Genomic DNA, 22504 nt, shown 5'->3' on the forward strand with positions numbered 1-22504 from the left:
GGGGAGGGGGGGTAGTCAGGATAGATCGATACCTAATACGTTCCCGTGGCGAAGGAATCCAGGAAACAATTGGTCCAATGTATTGCAGAGTCTCCAATTAAGTTCCGTAATTGGTTTATTAACGTGTACGCGTTGGACAAAAGTGGATCTGCATGGCTTTGAACCCAAAGGACTGACGCGTACGGTAAACAGGGGCACTAACTGTAGCTTATATTTACTAATGTAAGGCGAGATGGAATCTTGCTTTGTCCCGTTCTGGTTCCATTTAAGACAAATGTATACATCAGTGTTCTCAACTATGTCAACATCCTCTGGTTCCTGACCTATCGTTCATCGACAGACAACCTAGGAAAACTGTTGGTTTGACTTCCGGTAGGATCGGACATTCATTTGTTTGTGTGGAGCTTAACTGCAAGATGGACGTAGTTCACACACGTATATTATTCACCTTTTAAATTTGGTATAAGGCACAGTCAGTCCAAAAATTAGTTAAACTGCATTAGTCAGCTGTTTTATCCTCCTCGGATTTATCGATGATGCTACAGCTAAGGTCATAGGAAGACGGGTGCCCAGGAAGACAGCACCTAAAAGAAAGAGAATGGAAGTAAGGAAGAAAAGATATATAGTGTTTCAATTGGGGTTGCTTCAATGTCCCTTCCGTGAACCTGTTACGGTAACTTACATTGGGCTACAGCAGGTCTGTTCTTTCCTGGAATCTGCCCCAGGTAGGGCAAGGCACTAAGACACAGCACTAGATAGGACCTTGTATTAGTGTTTCAATACAACAATAATAAAATTATATGTATTGATTTATTGTGTTTTCATCACTCCCCTCCTTCCTAACGCCGCTCACTCATCCCAATTACACGTACCGCGTAATTAATATGACAAGGAACAAAAACGTAAATTCCTGTTTGCATGTTATGTGACATACGGCGTTCCAAGCGCGACAACAATGTGTACTGGTATACATATAACACATATTGTGGACCAATCAAAATCGCTAAACAGATTTTGTGTTAGATGGTGCTGCAATCACCACATATGTTATCACCTTTAGAGCCGTATATTGCTCTCCTTGCTGTGTGACGTCACATTTTCTTAGCACGCGAATTACCCGGCGTGTATGCTGTTAATAAGACGTATATGAAATATCGTCATAAAAATTCGTATTGCATAGACATTCTAGATGATTACTCGGCCGAACCCCGAGCAGCTGATATGGAAATAATATAGTCTTTAGTTGTTCGTGACAATAAGTTGAGGGTCTATTGTTTGCTATCGGTGGCTCTAACGATATGATAGCATAACGTGTATTTATTATAAAAGTACATATACCGAGTGTATGGTATTGACCACGATATAATTAAATGTATGTGTATACCTTTCGTTATTTACACTGCAAAGCATGACAGTGAGTATTTGCTTCACATTGCAATGTGACCAAACAACAATGGAAAAAATGGTCGGACGCAGGACAAAAGCATTGACGATAAAAGCACTTTTCCTTTTATAAGATAACGACTAACAGGACACTGTGGGTCTCGCTAACAGGACACTGCGGGTCTCGCTAACAGGACACTGTGGGTCTCGCTAACAGGACACTGTGGGTCTCGCTCAGACGTGTATTTGTGGACACCTTCGTTGTTGCTTATTCTTTGATTTCGAGACATTTAATGCTTCTGAAAATCGAGAAACGTGCGAAATGTAAACCAACTTCGCGATTGCTAACTTTGTAAATACATATGGTGAGACGTGGAACGATTATACCTCATACTCTCCATATTTACCTATCGCTGTGTGTGATCCCTCCTCCGTCTACCATTTCATGGAAAGAGAGCATCAACTATATAATACAAGTCGGATACTAGGGTACACTATAGTTTACAGCGACACTTCTGTACAGATTCATTATCTCACACATCAACCAACAAATCTCCGTAACTTGGAACAAAATTGTGGAAAACCATCTGGTGATAAAATAATGAAATTCTCTGAGAGTCAGGACGCTATATGGTACATATGTACTTACACAGAATGTGTGAACTACTTGCGCTTTGACAGAGTCGCGTGAGACTGGCGCGTAAATTCTCCACAGTTGTACCGGGAATGGCCCACGTTCTCCAGCACAAGCCTTAGCACACGGCCCTAAGAACAGTTTCACACAATTACGTAATTAAATCAGCGATAAAATGGATAGTATTAATTAGACGGAATCAATCTAGAGTGATTAACCTTGGCCGGCCACCGACAGCGCTATAGGCAGGCCCAAGTGTTGACAGCTTTCGCCGCGCGTTAGGCGAAAGGCGTTGATGATTACTCGAGCAGGATTGAGAATTAATGCGTTTCCAAGACAATCCTTTACCAGACCTGAGTGTGTCAGTCTTCGTTACGTTCCGTTAGTTATACAATTTCCAAGCTTATCTTTGAGGTGAATTTGGCATTTCCTTAGCTTAACTAATCTTACTTCTCAAATTCTTCAGATTTTGATTAAATTTATTGGATTTAGAATGTTTCAATGACAAATGGACTGTGCTATTAACATGCGACATTCGTCTTTGATAATTTAGTTCCTGTTGCGCCTTCAACTCCTATTGGAATAAAAATGATGATAATTTAGATATGGGATCAAGATCGATTCCATGCATTTAGAGCGTTAAACGAGTGAGAACTAAACAGGATCTGCATGTACACGCTTAACCCAGTCAGATACACGCTCAATCCAGTGAGATACACGCTTAACCCAGTCAGATACACGCTCAATCCAGTCAGATATACGCTTAACCCAGTCAGAAACACGCTTAACCCAGTCAGATACACGCTCAATCCAGTGAGATACACGCTTAACCCAGTCAGATACACGCTCAATCCAGTCAGATACACGCTTAATCTAGTCAGATACACGCTTAACCCAGTCAGATACACGCTCAATCCAGTCAGATACACGCTCAATCCAGTCAGAAACCCCCCTAACCCTGTCAGATACACTCTTAATCCAGTCAGAAACACGCTAAATTCTGTCAGATACCCGCTTAACCCAGTCAGATACACTCCTAACCAAGTCAGATACACCCCTAATCCAGTCAGAAACACGCTTAATACAGTCAGACACACGCTAAACCCAGTCAGACACACGCTTAATCCAGTCAGATACACGCTTAACCCAGTCAGATACACGCTCAATCCAGTCAGATACCCGCTTAACCCAGTCAGATACACTCCTAACCAAGTCGGATACACTCCTAATCCAGTCAGATACACGCTTAATACAGTCAGACACACGCTTAACCCAGTCAGACACACGCTTAATCCAGTCAGAAACACTCTTAACCAAGTCAGATACACTCCTAATCCAGTGAAATACACGCTTAATTCTATCAGATACACTCTTAACCCAGTCAGAAACACGCTCAATCCAGTCAGATACACGCTTAACCCAGTCAGATACACGCTCAATCCAGTCAGATACACGCTCAATCCAGTCAGAAACCCCCTAACCCTGTCAGATACACTCTTAATCCAGTCAGAAACACTCTTAACCAAGTCAGATACACTCCTAATTCAGTGAGATACACGCTTAATTCTGTCAGATACACTCTTAACCCAGTAAGATACACTCTTAATCCAGTTAGATACACGCTTAACCCAGTCAGATACACTCTTAATCCAGTCAGAAACACTCTTAACCAAGTCAGATACACTCCTAATTCAGTGAGATACACGCTTAATTCTGTCAGATACACTCTTAACCCAGTCAGATACACTCTTAATCCAGTTAGATACACGCTTAACCCAGTCAGATACACTCTTAATCCAGTCAGATACACGCTTAACCCAGTCAGATACACTCTTAATCCAGTCAGAAACACGCTTAATTCAGTCAGATACACTCTTAACCCAGTTAGTTAAACGCTTAACACTCAACTTGGACGTTACAAAATGCGTTTAATTTAGACGTTACAAAGTGTGTTAACTTTGAACGTTATAAAATGCGATCAATTTGGGCGTTACAAAATGCGTTGACTTCGAACAGCACAAAATCCTTTATTACAGTACCCTTTACCTAGGAATTGTTCTGATAAAATGAGGATCTTACTGACGTGAATAGTTTTATAACATACTACTGTGACATTTCAGGCTACGTGTCAATGTGATGCCGACTGCAGGACACCGTATGTTGACATTGGTTTCTGTGTTTTATGATGAATGGCTATTGGATACTTAACGTTAATTTAGAACCGCCTTTTCACTCACGTTTGTATTTGTTAAGAGTGCGTGCTCCTGAAATGTCACGCCTTTTCACTCACGTTTGTATTTGTTACCGGTACGTACTGCTGCAATGTAACGCCGTTCTGATGGGAAGTCGTGTCTGCTTTCTGCTATGTAATGATAACTGATATTTAACAATTATGTGTGAAGATATTGACGTAAAAGCGAAAGAGTGACGAACAGATTCCTCTGGCACGTGTACGGACAGTCAAGATGTCCACAGTCTGGCGGTTTGTTTGTTATACACGAACTGTAACCATGCTTTTTGATTAGGGTGACAGTCGGTGTTCGCCCCTGTCTATCTGAACAATTTGATCTTATTTTCCTTATATCATATTTACCGGTGTTCAAACAAGGAAAAATATCCAACTGCTTTCGAACCTAAATATGAAGTGAATTATGGAACCTACTGTTATTACGCGCTAGACACATCTGTAATCTATCGATAGTCATAACGTTGTATCTTCTCTTTAATTTAGTGTGTAGACTGTCAGTCATATATGTGTCTAATCACAATCCTGACAGGCATACCGGTACGGGTGGTCTAGCTGCGCCCTCTGGGATTCAGCTGGATTTGTGTTACCTCTTTTAAACTTGCGATGCTATCATTCCATAAGGGCATTTGAGGACCATTTTAAAACCCCGTAAATTGGTTGGAATGAGCCTCACTCTCGATATTACAGTGATCTACACTTCTTGTCGGGGCCAAGTCGTACAAATACTTTGCCGGGGCCAAGTCGTACAGATACTTGTCGGGGCCAAGTCGTACAAATACTTTGCCGGGGCCAAGTCGTACAAATACTTTGCCGGGGCCAAGTCGTACAGATACTTGTCGGGGCCTTTCGCTTCGATTGGAAGATTTTGTAAACCTTTTGAAATATGTTTACAGGTATATACATATAAATGTTGTTCTTTTTTGTTTTTCTTTCTTTTTTTGTATCAAGATGATCATTTAAAATCCTTACACATTAACTTTTTGCTAGAACTTTCAATTATTTTGAAAATATTCCAGAAAAAAATTGTTATTGACATTTTTGGTAAATATCTTTGTTTTGCCAGAATGTTAGTGTTAATAGAAGTAATGCCATTTTATCTTTACAGAACCGATTCCAAACGACTACGACAGAAACAAGACTAGACTTTGCCATGGTTTCTTGAGTTGTTTACGTACAAAGGTAAGCAGAATGGACTACATTTGTACGACAAGCCTATCGTTAACACGATTGATCTGTTTTAGGTGTATTCTATGTGTGATGTAATGTTACTTTAAGGTGTGACGATAGCATTGAGGACTAACATCTCGTTATTATGACAGGAACTTCCTCACACGGTAGGATATACAAAACACGATCTCCTCTCTTTTGTCCATCTAAAGAAACTTATTACATGGGCTAGTAAAATGAATAAAACAATAAACGATTGCCACATCACGAAACATGGTAAGACCAATGTTCTTGAAACAGATTCCAGAATAGCCAGGAATTATCTCCCCTAGAGGTAGACACGATCTCGTGTTTAATCAAAACAATATTCGGCGTACGATATGGAGAGTTATATCATTGATGTTTTATTAATTCTGTGGTACACTGTAGCTATTGACTTTGTGTTGATGACAACAGGGGCTTTTAAACGACAAGTATACAATGGATGTTGTTATTAACTAAGTCTTACTCATCGATTTTACCTTTTGAAGCTAAATTGGTCGGAGGTACGGTCTATGGAGCGTTGCCCACCTGACTACGGGAACGTCCCCGGGACATTTCATGAACATCGACGTTTGTTTGTAAATTACAATTGGCATGTGGCAGGGTAATGAGGTCACGTGGCCGTTCTGCAATATCCTCTGAGCCGCCCGGTTACTATGAAGGCAATTGCGTTACATGAAACAATGATAAATTACCAGGTTGATTGATGACGAGGGAACGCGTTCGAATATGGAAAGTAAACACGCGCATGCTCAACCAACAGGTTAACATGTAAAACCATGATCTTCACCAGTAAAAGGTTACCGACTTATATCTATAGATTTGTTATCGTGACATTACATAAATCATCTAATGTTTGGGATACCACATCATCAATAGTTCTCCAGAAGAAGAAATAGATTGGAGCAGTCACAGTAGATGACGTCATAGTTCTAGCACAGTCAAAGTGGCTGACGCCAGTCCTATTACCTGAGACTGGCACAGCCACAATAGCTGACGTCATAGTTCTACCATTACAGACTGGCACCGTGATTATTGAAAACATTAATAAATTCAAGCAGGAAAAAATAAGATCAATTTAAAACCAGCAGAACATTTTAGATGCTGGTGGATGGAACCAGCTTATTGAGACATTAATTTGAGAAAATTTCATTTGGATGTTAACGCTGATGGGGAAGTCACGGGGACGACTTCATGTAACTAAAATAGTTCGCATTGGTTTTGTACGGAATAAACGTCTGTGTTGAAATTGTCTTATTATAATTGAATTCAAAATTACGGATTATTTATAAACGAAGGGCAGCCATTTATAAAGATCGGAATTGTGCTGGTATTTCTCTGTAAATCCTACCAAACTACACAAGGCATTACCTGCCGTTATAAAATACCCAGAGTAAATAATAATAATGATAATAATAATCATTTGTAGGTCGTCTCAAAGAGGTTCACAAATTATTATCCGTGGTTATAGGGTCTTTACAACCAAACAATATCTTCCTCAACTCCCTGGGAGCATACAACCGGTGCTGCCATTTCGGCGCTCACAGCTAGCATTCTTCATTTCTAGTACTGCCCATCCACGTACTCATTTACAGCTGAGTAGACTGGAACAAGCGGAGTACAGTATCTTGCTCAAAGATACAACACAGTGCCGTGCCGTGACTCGAACCCGCAACCCTTCGGTCACGAGCCCGGCGTCCTACCACTACACTACCGTGCCTTCTAAATGTGAATGTCTACAAGCAATTAGCCTGTTTAACCACCATGCAGTTCCCAACTGCGTCTTCTTCATTGGGTGCGTCGCGAGAGATTCCGAATATTCGCATTTAAGGTCACTGGCTACATAAAAAAGAAGGCTTCCGTTGCGGCAGCAGTGACGTAGGCGCGCGCGCCTGGATGAGTTCTTGCCCGCGCCTTCCTGCTGACCACTGTTAAACCAATTTTATGCAACATTTACCAGCAGTAATGTATAGAAAGTCATTAACGGTCGCGTTTATATAAGATATTATGTTAAATATAAAAGTACACAAGACTCCTACTCCGCCTGTAATTCACCACCTGGTATACATATCATTTGTTTTTAACAAGATTGAAACTTTAAAACTTTTCCTTTTTTGTATCTGCATTAGGCGAGTTAAGATTCGAGGAATGGGTTGGCTGATTAAGTCTGCATTCTTCGTCTGCGGGTGTGCGGAGCTCAGAGCTAAACGTCTATCCGTAGATTTCGTACAATAAATGTGATGATTTCAATAAAACTCAAGTTCAACGATATTCTGTTAACTTTTTATTATTTATTTAAACGACTTTATTCGAGATTAGGTGTCGGTTAATCTGTATTACATCAAGTTCTAGGTATCGGTATACCTGTATTACATACAGTTCTAGGTATCGGTATATCTGTATTACATACAGTATTAGGTGTCGGTATACCAGTATTATATACAGTTACAGGTATCGGTATACCTGTATAACATACAGTTTTAGGTGTCAGTATACCTGTATTACATACAATACTAGGTGTCGGTTTACCTGTAGTACATACAGTACTAGGTGTCGGTTTACCTGTAATACATACATAATCAGGTATAGGTTTACCTGTAAAACATACAGTACCAGGTATCGGTATACCTGTATCACATACAGTACCAGGTATCGGTATACCTGTTTAATATACAGTACCAAGTATCGGTATACCTGTATTACATACAGTATCAGGTATACCTGTATTACATACGGTTTTAGATATGGGAATATCTGTATAATATATAGTTCTAGGTATCGGTATACCTGTATTACATACAGTTCTAGGTATCGGTATACCTGTATTACATACAGTACTAGGTATACATGTATTACATACATTTCTAGGTATCGGTATACCTGTATTACATACAGTACTAAATATACCTGTATTACATACAGTACTAAGTATACCTGTATCATATACAGTACTAAGTATACCTGTATTACATACAGTACTAAGTATACCTGTATTGCATACAGTTCTATGTATCGGTATACCTGTATTACATACAGTACTAAGTATACCTGTATTACGTACAGTACGAAATATACCTGTATAATATACAGTGCTAGGTTTACCTGTATTACATACAGTGCTAGGTATCGTATACCTAAATTACATACAGTTCTAGGTATCGGTATACCTGTATTGCATACAGTGCTAGGTATCGGTATATCTGTATTGCATACAGTACTTGTTATACCTGTATCATATACAGTACTAAGTATCCCTGTATTACATACAGTGCTAGGTATAGTATACCTAAATTACATACAGTTCTAGGTATCGGTATACCTGGCTAGGTATACCTTTATTTTATCCAGTGCTAGGTTTACCTGTATTACATACAGCGCTAGGTATCGTATACCTAAATTACATACAGTTCTAGGTATCGGTATACCGGTATTGCATACAGTGCTAGGTATCGGTATATCTGTATTACATACAGTACTAAGTATACATGTATCACATACCTGTATTTTATACAGTGCTAGATATAGCTGTATTACATACAGTGCTAGGGATACCTGTATTTTATACAGTGCTAGATATAGCTGTATTACATACAGTGCGAGGTATACCTGTATTTTATACAGTGATAGGTATACCTGTATTTCATACAGTGATAGGTATACCTGTATTGTATACAGTGCTAGATATAGCTGTATTACATACAGTGCGAGGTATACCTGTATTTTATACAGTGATAGATATAGCTGTATTACATACAGTGCGAGGTATACCTGTATTTTATACAGTGATAGGTATACATGTTTTACATACAGTGCTAGGTATACATGTATTGCATACAGTGCTAGGTATACCTGTATTACATACAGTTCTAGGTATCGGTATACCGGTATTGCATACAGTGCTAGGTATCGGTATATCTGTATTACATACAGTACTTGTTATACCTGTATCATATACAGTACTAAGTATCCCTGTATTACATACAGTGCTAGGTATACTTTATTTTATCCAGTGCTAGGTTTACCTGTATTACATACAGTGCTAGGTATACACTTATTTTATTCAGCGCTAGGTATACCTATATCATATTGTTAACGTGGAACAAGCGTCGGTTGTTGATCCGGGAAATACAGTACTAAGTATACCTGTATTACATACTCTAGGTATACCTGTATCATATTGTTAACGTGGGACAAGCGTCGGTTGTTGATCCGGGAAAAGTTCTATGTATCGGTATACCTGTATTACATACAGTTCTAGGTATCGGTATACCTGTATCACATACAATTCTAGGTATCGGTATATCTGTATTACATACAGTACTTGTTATACCTGTATCATATACAGTACTAAGTATCCCTGTATTACATACAGTGCTAGGTATAGTATACCTAAATTACATACAGTTCTAGGTATCGGTATACCGGTATTGCATACAGTGCTAGGTATCGGTATATCTGTATTGCATACAGTACTTGTTATACCTGTATCATATACAGTACTAAGTATACCTGTATTACGTACAGTACGAAATATACCTGTATAATATACAGTGCTAGGTTTACCTGTATTTTATACAGTGATAGGTATACCTGTTTTACATACAGTGCTAGGTATACCTTTATTTTATCCAGTGCTAGGTTTACCTGTATTACATACAGTGCTAGGTATACCTTTATTTTATTCAGCGCTAGGTATACCTGTATCATATTGTTAACGTGGAACAAGCGTCGGTTGTTGATCCGGGAAAAGAAAGACAGATAATGGATTACAAAACTATGATGATGTTTATTTACAATGAAAAACATATAAGCATTAAATATTTACCTCACAATCTCACACACTCTCTCCAACAAAGTAATAAATTGTCTATGTAGCTTCACGCTTCACACACGGCCACGACGATGATAAATACATGTACCAAAGTTCGCAGGAACCACAACAACGTTCCCACAACAGTCACTGACTTGTGACCCAGCTCAATCCAGAGCCAATATGTTCAGGCTGTGCCATGCTTGTATACACCTTGCTAGGTAAACGCACTAGTGTCCATGACACGACAGCACACCACAATGGTTGATTGCTTCTCAGAAGAACAGTCGCTAATAAAGTCGCCAACCTTGGCCTCCATGATGATCTTCAGACATAGCCCCTTCCCTGAACTAGACCCTGGTGAATGATAACCCTCTTGGTCGGTCCTGATGCTCAAGTAGCAATATGGGTGCACGTGGGAACATCTGCCTGGTCCTTACTCACTTGTTGAGACCGCTAACCCGTCATGCGAAGCTACAATAAGTTAATTGACAACCATAGTTAACCTCATCACTCACGTTTTCATACTTTTCTAACGCATAGCCTAAGTCTTGAATAATAATCAAATGTACCCTATTTAATTAACGATAATGTAAACTATCCTTTATAAGTTACTAGAATATGTTTAAATACACAGAACTGATGTGCGGCTCCAATTTATACACGAAATAACACAAAAACGCACAATCCCCAAAATGACACCTCAAGGTTTCCATACATTTTCCACCCGAGCGCGTACACACTACACTTAACACTGTAACAATAGAACTGGGCTTCCATAGATTTATGAATAGGTAAATTATACGATACAAACTAGATAATTTCATATACCAATCAAGTATATTCATATAGTCAATATATGATACTAATACATCCACAACATATGAAATCTAGCATAAAAACAACATAAATACATCATATTCCTACCTAAACGCTAAACAATGGTCACGGCTGACTGGAGCGCACAGATACCTAGATTGTTTGACCCGATAATAACACGGTACAATACAATAATACCGACTAAAAACAGAACAGAGAAAGAGTGAAAATACACTTACCACAGTCTGTATTCTGTGCCTGTTCCACATGCCGTAATATTTCGATAATCCATACCGGGTACACAAGCCACAGAAACAATGTCTGTCGCTGTAAACAGCTCACCCCGTGCACGTACGCGTCTACCCGTGACGAATTTCCGCCAAACAAATGTCTAACTATTAAGGTTACTTACCCCGGTTATAAATGACAACATACACTATGCTAAAAAATAAACTCCGTACAAAATACTGAATACAATATATCAACCAAAATATACATGCTTGCGTTACACATATACAGAGTACTAAGTATACCTGAATTACATACAGTGCTAGGTATCGCTATACCTGTATTATATACAGTATCAAGTATACCTGTATTACATACAGTACTAGGTATACCTGTATTATATACAGTACTTGGTATACCTGTATTACATACAGTACTAAGTATACCTGTATTATATACAGTTCTAGGTATCGGTATACCTGTATTACATACAGTGCTAGGAATACCTGTATTACATACAGTGCTAGGTATACCTGTAATACATACAGTGCCATGTATACCTGTATCATATACAATACTTGGTATACCTGTATTTTATACAGTACTAAGTATACCTGTATCACATACAGTTCTAAGTATCGGTATACCTGTATTACATACAGTGCTAGGTACATCTGTATTACATACAGTGCTAGGTATACCTGTATTACATACAGTGCTAGGTATACCTGTATTTTATACAGTACTAAGTATACCTGTATCACATACAGTTCTAGGTATCGGTATACCTGTATTACATGCAGTGCTAGGAATACCTGTATTACATACAGTGCTAGGTATATCTGTATTACATACAGTGCTAGGTATACCTGTATTGCATACAGTGCTAGGTATACCTGTATTACATACAGTTCTAGGTATCGGTATACCTGTATCACATACAATTCTAGGTATCGGTATACCTGTATTACATACAGTACTAAGTATACCTGTATTACATACAGTGCTAGGTATATCTGTATTACATACAGTGCTAGGGATACCTGTATTTTATACAGTACTAAGTATACCTGTAACACATACAGTTCTAAGTATCGGTATACCTGTATTACATACAGTGCTAGGAATACCTGTATTACATACAGTGCTAGGTATACCTGTATTTTCTACAGTACTAAGTATACCTGTATCACATACAGTTCTAGGTATCGGTATAACTGTATTACATACAGTGCTAGGTACATCTGTATTACATACAGTGCTAGGTATACCTGTATTATATACAGTACTTGGTATTCCTGTATTACATACAGTACTAAGTATACCTGTATTACATACAGTGCTAGGTATACCTGTATTTTATACAGTACTAAGTATACCTGTATCACATACAGTTCTAAGTATCGGTATACCTGTATTACATACAGTGCTAGGTATATCTGTATTACATACAGTGCTAGGTATACCTGTATTTTAGACAGTACTAAGTATACCTGTATTACATACAGTGCTAGGGATACCTGTATTTTATACAGTACTAAGTATACCTGTATCACATACAGTTCTAGGTATCGGTATACCTGTATTACATACAGTGCTAGGTATACCTGTAATACATACAGTGCCATGTATACCTGTATCATATACAATACTTGGTATACCTGTATTTTATACAGTACTAAGTATACCTGTATTACATAAAGTGCTAGGTATACCTGTATTTTATACAGTGCTAAGTATACCTGTATTACATACAGTGCTAGGTATGCCTGTATTTTATACAGTACTAAGTATACCTGTATTACATACAGTACTAAGTATACCTGTATCACATACAGTTCTAGGTATCGGTATACCTGTGTTATATACAGTGCTAGGTATACCTGTATTTTATACAGTACTAAGTATACCTGTATTACATACAGTTCTAGGTATCGGTATACCTGAGTTACAAAGTGAAACAGGCCTAGGTTAGCCCCTTAATTCACTAGGCAAAACATGTATATGCACTAGTTAAAACCCATGTATTGGTAATGACACTATATAATTATGCATAATCCTGATCCTGGATAATACATGTAATACACGCTGGCGCCTGTTCTTTAGTTAGCGTTTTGCAAGTGTAAACAAATTAGATCAGCCGAATGTGTATCGAATGAGGTGAACGCTTTCATGCGTATATATAATTGTTTCAACATACATGTACATACAAAAATGTATGTACGTTAAAAGGCGTGGACAGAACCACTGGCTATAGAGTCCAGAAATTGTGACATCCGAAGTAGGAGGGAGTTAGTGTGTTTATTAACACCACAGTGGTGCGTCTATAGTTGTGTGGGTGTAATTAATGGATAAATTAGTAAACACAGGAAATTCTTGATTTAGATATATGTTAGATGGTTCGGCTTGAGAAAAATAATCTGACGTTTTTAGGATAATGTGTAGATGTTGCACTAGTGGTTTTTTTTAGATACAGTAGTTTAGGATATGGAAACACTGAACTATATCCGGGTCTTATAAAATGTTTGCTTTTGATACAATGTGGGTCAAGTTAACAGAACCTGGAAAACAAGAAAAGACCCAACTCGAACTAATCTACAACTGAAATAGGTTATAAAATGTAATTGTGTTTAGGACACCTGAAGTTCGACACTCAATAAAGAGCCCTATAATAAATCTACCTGGTAAATGTCTGGTACAAGTGATCGTTAGTGACGGTCAAACCCTCTATCCAAACAACCTTCGTCTCTTGACGAGCAGATACCCTCGTCAAACCATAAATTATTTATGAACACCTTTGTCATGTTCCTCAAAGCAAACTGCAATTGTAGATTAAAGGAACTGTAAGCAGTGTTTAACTAGCATCAGGGCACGCTAGCTCATTTCCTACGACCATTAGGTCATAAATACATCCATGTTAATTCTTCAGAATACATATAAGTTATTGATGTCCACTTAAACCAACTCCACGACATCTCTATAGAGACTAACACAGGGACCCGAGAACCGATCGCAGTACCAGTGTGTTCGTACCTATTACTATGTGTAAGGAGTATCATAAAACGTTTTAGTGGTCCAGATGAACATCATGTAAACTTTCTCATTGCAAAAATAACACTTCTGTTGGTTTAAAATTGCTTGGCATCGTTATATTGTTATTTTTCTTTCAGAATTCACAAAAATATTATCTACTCGGGTTTTATTTCCGTTTTTTCCCAAAACTCGCGCAAGTTGGATGGTTCAAGCTGCGTTAGGTATACTGGCACGTTTTGCACGTCCATGGGATCGACGCCACCGCAGACTAAAAGAATGGAAAATCTATAAATAGCTCTACTAGCTTTGCGAAGCTTTTGGATGACGTCGATGGACGATTAATTGACCTCGGTAAACTGACGCCGATAGACGCTTAGATGACCTCGGTAAAATGACGTCGATACACATTTTGTTGAACTCGGTAATGTGGCACTAAGACACGTTTGCTCACAACTTATCACAACTTTACGAAAAATCATGCTGTAAAACTGCAAGTAATATCATTATTACTATATTTATTTGAATGGAATTGTCCTCCGCCATCTTGTACATCACATATGAATTTTGAATATTTAATTATGTACATGTATGTTTGTAACCTATATGCTGTATTGCATTTGGATATAATAAAACTTGCTCGACCAGGTCAAGGTCATAACACAGATACACGCCCTGTCCACGTTGAATGATGTCTGTCTGTCTGTCTGTCTGTCTTGGGTGGTATGATGGTTGCTACATGTATGTTGTCAAACGTTTCATTGAGTACTTATAAGGACAAAGTTGTTCGCTCTAGAATAATTTAGAAAACCAAATTACCAATCTTACACGAGGATGTCTGAATTACAATTATGAGTGAATAGTGACTCTGTCGTAATCGTTGTCCAAATACCAATAAACACAACGAACGAACGCCGGCCTTATTACCAGGAATCACTACATAATAAATTAAACCAAGTCGAACGCGCCGATCCCTGACGGGCCACTTTTCTTTATATACATATAATTATATAAACCGACCCATATGTTATTGAACCTTCCATATTGAGCATGTATGACGAATTAACCGATTAGAGGCCGATCGCGTAACTCACAGAAACGGGACTTTATTAAATCTCAACACGCCACTATCGTTTAGCCGTGTTTATTGGTATAATATTATAGCAATGGTGTTGGGAATTGTAGCAGCGTTCCCGGATACAGAGCTGACGGACGTGTAAACACGGGTTGTCGTCACGTGGACCGTACGGACACATACAGTCGACGTACCGGGGACAGTGTCGCAACAGAGCTTCAGCTCACTGCCCACAGTTTTACTGGAGTTATTGGCAGTAACTGTCGGAGCATACTGTATGTAGTTCAGAGATATTATTGGGAATTGGATCTATGTACGGTGCAATGGTTTGTCTGTGTGGGAAGTAAAGTACCGGAGAAAACTCCACCAATCGCATACACCCTGATCAAGTGTTGCGGTCCACGGTCAGTTACATGCTTGACACCTGATGACAAGAATATCTAATAGTGTTTCGTGTGCTTTGTGATATCGCGTGATCACCGGTTGTTCAGGTAAGATGACTGTCGTAGGCAACAGAAATTATATACAAAGGTTTTATCACAAGTATGTACATTTCGTGTATCAGTCAGATACTGCTGCTGAAGGCGTACAATTCTTTGACCGTGTCTTATATATGTGATTCCGTTCTAATTGACGTCATAGAATAGAGGTCTCAGACAAATATTTCAGTATCACAAAGTCTGTAAAGAATTTATTACAAACATGACCTTCTGCATAGGAATTGATTTTGTTGGGTCGGAAAGTCATTACAACAGTTTTTCCGAGCGTGTTCAAGGGAGGTAAATGTGTACGTGCACATATCGTGAGGAGGTTTCGTTAAATGCTAATTGAATACTGTATGATATAAATCAGCGCAATCTGTCTGGACTCACACCTCGCACATCTAACGCGGTAATTAACTGTATCTATATACAATCTGTCAACACGCTCTATAAACACAACGTCACGAGCAGGAGGCGGAAGTGACGTTACGTATGTTTAACCTTCGTTTTGAATTCATAACTTTTGTCATAGACCAAATTTCACGAAAGGCGGATTTACACTGAATGAGATCAAATGATACGCTATAATATATTAAATGAAAATCAATAACGTAAATGGGATTTCCTGTTTCATGTTGATATAACATTCAGGGTTGATAAGTAGGGAACTTTTAAGTCTGATCTTAAAAATTCGTAAATTGATTTTTAGCTTTATGTTTCCACTTAGTGGTTTGGTGGGTTTTTTTATTCTGAGTTTTATGTTTCAACTGTGTGATTTGATTCGGTTTTGATTGTGCACTTATCTAAAGTTTTATTGCTGTACTGCCGAAGGGCTGGCGTAATGGATTCTGCATATGTTACGGGGTGGTACACTGTAAGAAGATACCAGCTGTTCATTTTACACGACTTAATGTCAACTAACAATAAACAAATGCGTCCAGTAGGTGGAGAAGGAGATATTTCAAACCAATACAAGTTATATAGGTGTGAGAAAATTGGACCGATTGCGGTTCTTTGCAGTATAAGTTGCGTGCTTTACCTAGCCTGACAAAGGTGTATTGACAGTGTTCTAATGCGCTGTCCATTTCTAACTATGTGTTTTGCCGTAACTGTTTAGTGTAAATAACAAGGTTCCTTTACGCTCGAGAAGCCCGACTCTTCTATTTAATGGTATTGTAATGGTGGCGTCTAAAATATCAAAAGAAAATGAAGTATTGAACTAAAGACGGATCAGACACGTGTATAGACTGGTTACGGTAATACGGGCCACTGATGACGCAGCTTAATTATATGTAATTTACATGGAAAATATTCCGAATAATTTGGATTTCGATATGGCACTCCCAGTCTTTAAATTCGTATAGAATTAAATGAGAAAAATAATGTCAAGTTGAAATGACTGGGTTGAACTGGTCTAATACCGGATGTCTAGTTTATAACATGTTCAGCACTTTATAAGGTTTTACTGACGATTTTAAAGGTCCTGTTGGTTCTTGGTCGGATTATCATACTACAGTGTGTATACCCTGTAACTAAGGGCTGTAGAGAACGGCGTGCAGTTTCTGTGGTGTAACGCCATTGTTTACAGTATTTATCGTGATTTTTACTAGTCCCCGGGTATTAGATTCCACCCTTGTACGTCAGCACTAAACCATTGATCACTTTAGAGGCGTAATTGCGCGGAAACCAAATATCCGCATGAAACAACATATCGCTTTTATATCGACGACTGATAAAGCGACACCATCAAATAGAATGTTACTTTTCAATTGAATGACAGTCAGGAACCCATTAGACATAACAATCGATGTCGCATTTCCGCCCAGCCGCATAATTAAGGAACTGAAGGCGTACGACACTAGCAATTAATATATAACCGGAAGTGCACCAGGGCAGTCCTAGATCGGCCGACGGGGGCCTCACATAATACTGACGACTATTGTTGGATCTATATCAAGTTAAAGAATAAATCATTTTCATGTAATACGGTTTAAGAAGAGCATATTTAGTGGCGGCTTTCTCCGGTCACGCGGCAGACACGAGAATTAATCACGCTAGAATGAAGACAGATTTGATCGCCAAATATACGGCTTAAACCTCCGCAAACGACTAGATTATGTCACGGCGGCGCTTGGGAACACAAGCCCAGTGTTTTAGAATATAAAGCGTTGTGGAGATTTGACGTGGATCAGAATATTTCGATGATATCGGGTTTAATGTCATTCAGAGCTAGGATACTTGCAATTGAGGCTTGTTGTTTTATACTGACAGGTAATGCTGATGGATATTCGGACTAAGATTACACAATCGTTTGGAGTTGGGTGTTTCCTTATGTCATTTGTTTTAATTACTCATCATTAAAGCATCATTAACCGACAGATTTCTGTGCAGTTTTTTCCTTTAATCACACGACTTTTTCTATTACAAGGAGAGACTTCAAGGTCTTCTGTCAAGTCTTCCCCTAACCAATACCAAATAACGTGGCATCATTCTGACATTTGTTGAAATGAACCAGTCGGGGTCCTTCTCCATCAACAGATGTAGCTGTTCGTAACTTGTACACTTTATTATCACAATAGCCGCGGACACATGGGACAGGTAAACGTACCTGTATCAGAACATAAGTACATTCGTGGTAGTTGTATGTATACATGCGTACATATGTAGATGCGTATTGTTTTAGATAGTAACATTTCTTTTACATTGTCAATTTCATAAACCTACTAACCGAAAATGTTGTTCTAATCCGACATCAGCAAGAACCATTACACGTGAATGTTTTCCAATCGGAAACTGTTCGGGTCTTTCCGTCAAACTGTTTGAATAATCGAAGATCAATCAAATTCAAATTATGACGGACATTCCGAGTTGCTTCCGATTGACATTTGCTAGCTGACGGAACTGGTATTCATAAAAAGCAAATATATTTTTCCTGCCAAAATGACCGTTCCGCCATTTGGAGAAACAGTTCGTTTAAAATGTACTTTGAGCCGAATAAGACCACAAAGAACAATAAAATAATATTGTTTCCGTTCGTTTTGAAGTTAATTTAAGGATTGAAATGCATCTGTTAACATGTATGCTACACAGTTCCGTTCCAATATATTCTCGATCATGGAATATGTTTGAATGGAATTGTGTGGCATGCACTGTTAACAGATGGATTTCAAACCTTAAATAAGGCTGATAGGATTATCGGCTACGATACCGATTATGAGATTCTGGGCAAAATCGTGTCAAGAGAAGTAATACTACATTGTATCTATGGATTCTTAAGTTACTGTAAATCAGGTCGGAGACATTTTGACTCCTTATTAGTCAGTAGCGCGTGTTTTGCGACTATCAATCTCCAGTGAGAGTGACGGATATCGAAAGCTTTCGAGTTTGTTCGCCAATACTTGATCCACGATTTAGTCAAGCCACCTCCTAACACGACATTTTGACAAATTGTGTCTTCTTACTGTTAGATGCACAAACCCAGTTCTGTTGTAGTGTGTTCAGAGTTAGTTTGCATTAATTGAAGCCAAATTACCGTTTTATCAACTGGCTATACACTACACTGGTTTCCATTATCGGCTTTCTATTACAGAGCGACGTTCGTTACACTTTAGCGTTTTCTGACGTTTTACTGTATATAAGACCCTGTCACATTGCAAGCCATGGTTGGCTGAGTCGATTCCCAATGAAAAGTGCGTCTGGTTACTCGAGTAAGCATCGGCCTTGACCTTCGGAACCTCGCATTACCAGATCATTCACGCCTTCATTCTTGTCTTGACAATTTATTTTCTTTGTTACTATATTTAAGTTTTTGGACCAATAGCATAGGCATATGTCTGTTGAAAAATCTTTGAAAATAATTTAGAAACACCTTTCTCAAGTGTCTACTTTTAAACTGATTTGGTCATATCACAATGATACTAGTTATTAAACGAGAGGCACGGGTAGGGTCAATGTCTCGGTTGACAAATTTGGAATTAGTTTAAATGTGTCACGATCGTGTACGGATCCTCTGAACTCTTTCTTGAACTAGCTCACGAGACCGTAGCTTGGTTCCATTAAAGGTTTGAAAATAAAACTAGTTTTGAGAGAACATGACCAGGTTCCCATTGGAGCATTTGTTACTTGATCATGACCTTCTCGACGTTAATGTCTATGAAACAAAATGAAACCGGTTGTAAGTTGTAAGTCTCTTCTGTTAAAATCTTGACTCGTTTGATGCAATCTTGTGAACGACATTTAAGTAACCATGACTGGATTGAAATCTCAGCAACAACTTTCAAGGACTTTTTAAAGTCCATGTTTCATTTGGTCTTTTTGAACTGGTGTTATATTGTTTTCATAGAAAACATTGATGTATCAGGAACTTATTTCAATGTGTACAGTTTCAAACCGAAATTCGTATTACATGACTATATTTACTCGTGTATGATTCAAAGGAAAGAAACTCTAAAAAAAGATCAATGTTATGAAAATTGTCCAACAATGTACATGTACAATTAATCCGAGGTGATATTCCAGTCCCGGAAGATTCGCGCACGTGTTGTGTTTTCCCCTGAACACGTTGTGCCAAATCTGTTTCGTTAGATTTACACATTTGTATCAGTTTTCAGTTTTATTGAATTCTTATTATCATCCCCCCGGGATACAGGCAGCACGTGAGGCTGTAAATCAGCGCCATGAACGTGCACTGGCATGCGGACTCCATCTTACCCTGCGCTATCAGAGAATCGTTTGTTTTAAATCTTTTTCTAATCATGATGTATTTTAACAATGAAGTGAAAGGATGCTGTACGACTGACCCCTGTACGACTGACCCCTGTATAGCGTTTTTTATCGTAATTCTTTAAAGAGACATTATCCTTAGAAGTACGAATGTACACTAGTAAATGCTTGCAGATAACATTATTCATCATTATATAGCCCACAAAAACGAAGATCTCACGTTATTACGTGTAATTTCAGCCTCCTATTTGCTGATCCTCTACAGTCTATAGAGGGCGAGCACATGACTTGACCTTTATTGGAGCCGCTTGCTCCAAAGACTTATATTTTTTTGAAAATTTGCACCCTCCTTTTACAGTAATCCTTAAAACATCTGACCTCAGACTTATTGTCTTTTGAGACAAACCTTGTATCCAAATCTACTGTTGCTGTCTGCCCAAACCAGAACAAATCATTGTACAATCACGGTGGGGTAAGGGTAAGTTAAACTATAGTATTACCATTGCCACTATTGTGGAGGATTTGTTTTGATCCTTCTCAAAAAATATTCCATAAAAGTCACATGTAGTGACGCATTTTACAAAGTCTGAATATAAAAGATAAAACAGAAAACAAAAAACTGCAGGGGTCGAACACATGACCTTCACACTGCAAAGATATAAACCAGCATACGTCTTTTGCTTTGCTTCATCTTCTATATAGAAGGGAGACTACTCCAAGTCCAAAACTCTTTAGTGGAACTCTTCTTCGTGTTTATAACTGATGCAATTGTACCCTTTACCTTAACCACCCTTTTTTTTTAAAGTGCATAGGGGAGATATTTCTCGTTCCTTTACAATATGTGGTACGCGGACATTTTTGAATTTCTGATTCCCAAGTGACCGTGTATGAAAACACCTGTTGTTAAATTTTGAAGAGGTTAGCATAAGTCCCGCCTTGTTGTCCTCAAATGCGATGTTGACACTCAATAGAAAATCAACTTGTCAACACCACACGACAGCTATGAACCGAGACGAAGCACCGAATACTTTTAAAATGCTCACAATGGAATATTGGTCGAACATTTGCAATCATTTCCTTCAAATAGACCACTACAGGTTTCAAACATCGGTCATAGCGGTAAGAGCATCGTTGGAAGGCTTGTGATTAAAATAATCCATTGTCTACTCACTTGGTATTCAGGGCATCGTCCAGTGATAATAAGTCAATCTTATATTCCTTTAACGTTCAATCTGTGTTTCTTTTGATGTCCCTTTAATATGAAATGTATGTTTTTTCTTAGACCAGTACCTGTGCTGTTCCGATTCTCTTTATATCTCGATTGTGTATCGATGTTAGCCATTGAATATGGCGTTTATGGCACAGTTCAGCGGTAATGTGTTTTTGGTGAACAATATACACTGTATATTCATAAACAAATATCATTCCACTTCATTGAAAACGCGTACTGTCAACTTCAGACATCAATTATATGTCACTCGTATAATTCGCAAAATAAATTGATTTTATGAATGGGTTTCTCTCGCCAACGGGGTTGATAACGAGTTTCGCAGGTGTTGATATCGTATATACAGAACACATTTGGTATATGCGGAGGTGTATTGGCAACCGATAGAAAACAATGAACCGCTATAATGCGTTCATTGCTTAATTAATGTGCATTGCCCGTGTGATGTGACCGCCGATATAAGTGAACCTGCATTGCCCGTGTTGTGTGACCGCCCATGTTAATGAATGTGCATTGCCCGTGTTGTGTGACCGCCCTGTTAGTGAATGTACATTGCCCGTGTTGTGTGACCCCCCCATGTTAGTGAATGTGCATTGCTCGTGTTGTGTGACCCCCCATGTTAGTGAATGTGCATTG

The 22504-nt window shown here is 38.5% G+C and overlaps 1 pseudogene; it reads left to right on the plus strand.

Annotated features, from left to right (window-relative positions):
• The first annotated feature begins 5073 nt into the window (after positions 1-5073).
• LOC110453714 overlaps positions 5074-22504 on the plus strand; it is a 30039-nt pseudogene continuing 12608 nt past the window's right edge.

This window comes from Mizuhopecten yessoensis, unplaced genomic scaffold (genome assembly GCF_002113885.1).
Source record: "Mizuhopecten yessoensis strain PY_sf001 unplaced genomic scaffold, ASM211388v2 scaffold893, whole genome shotgun sequence".
Classification (NCBI taxonomy): domain Eukaryota; kingdom Metazoa; phylum Mollusca; class Bivalvia; order Pectinida; family Pectinidae; genus Mizuhopecten; species Mizuhopecten yessoensis.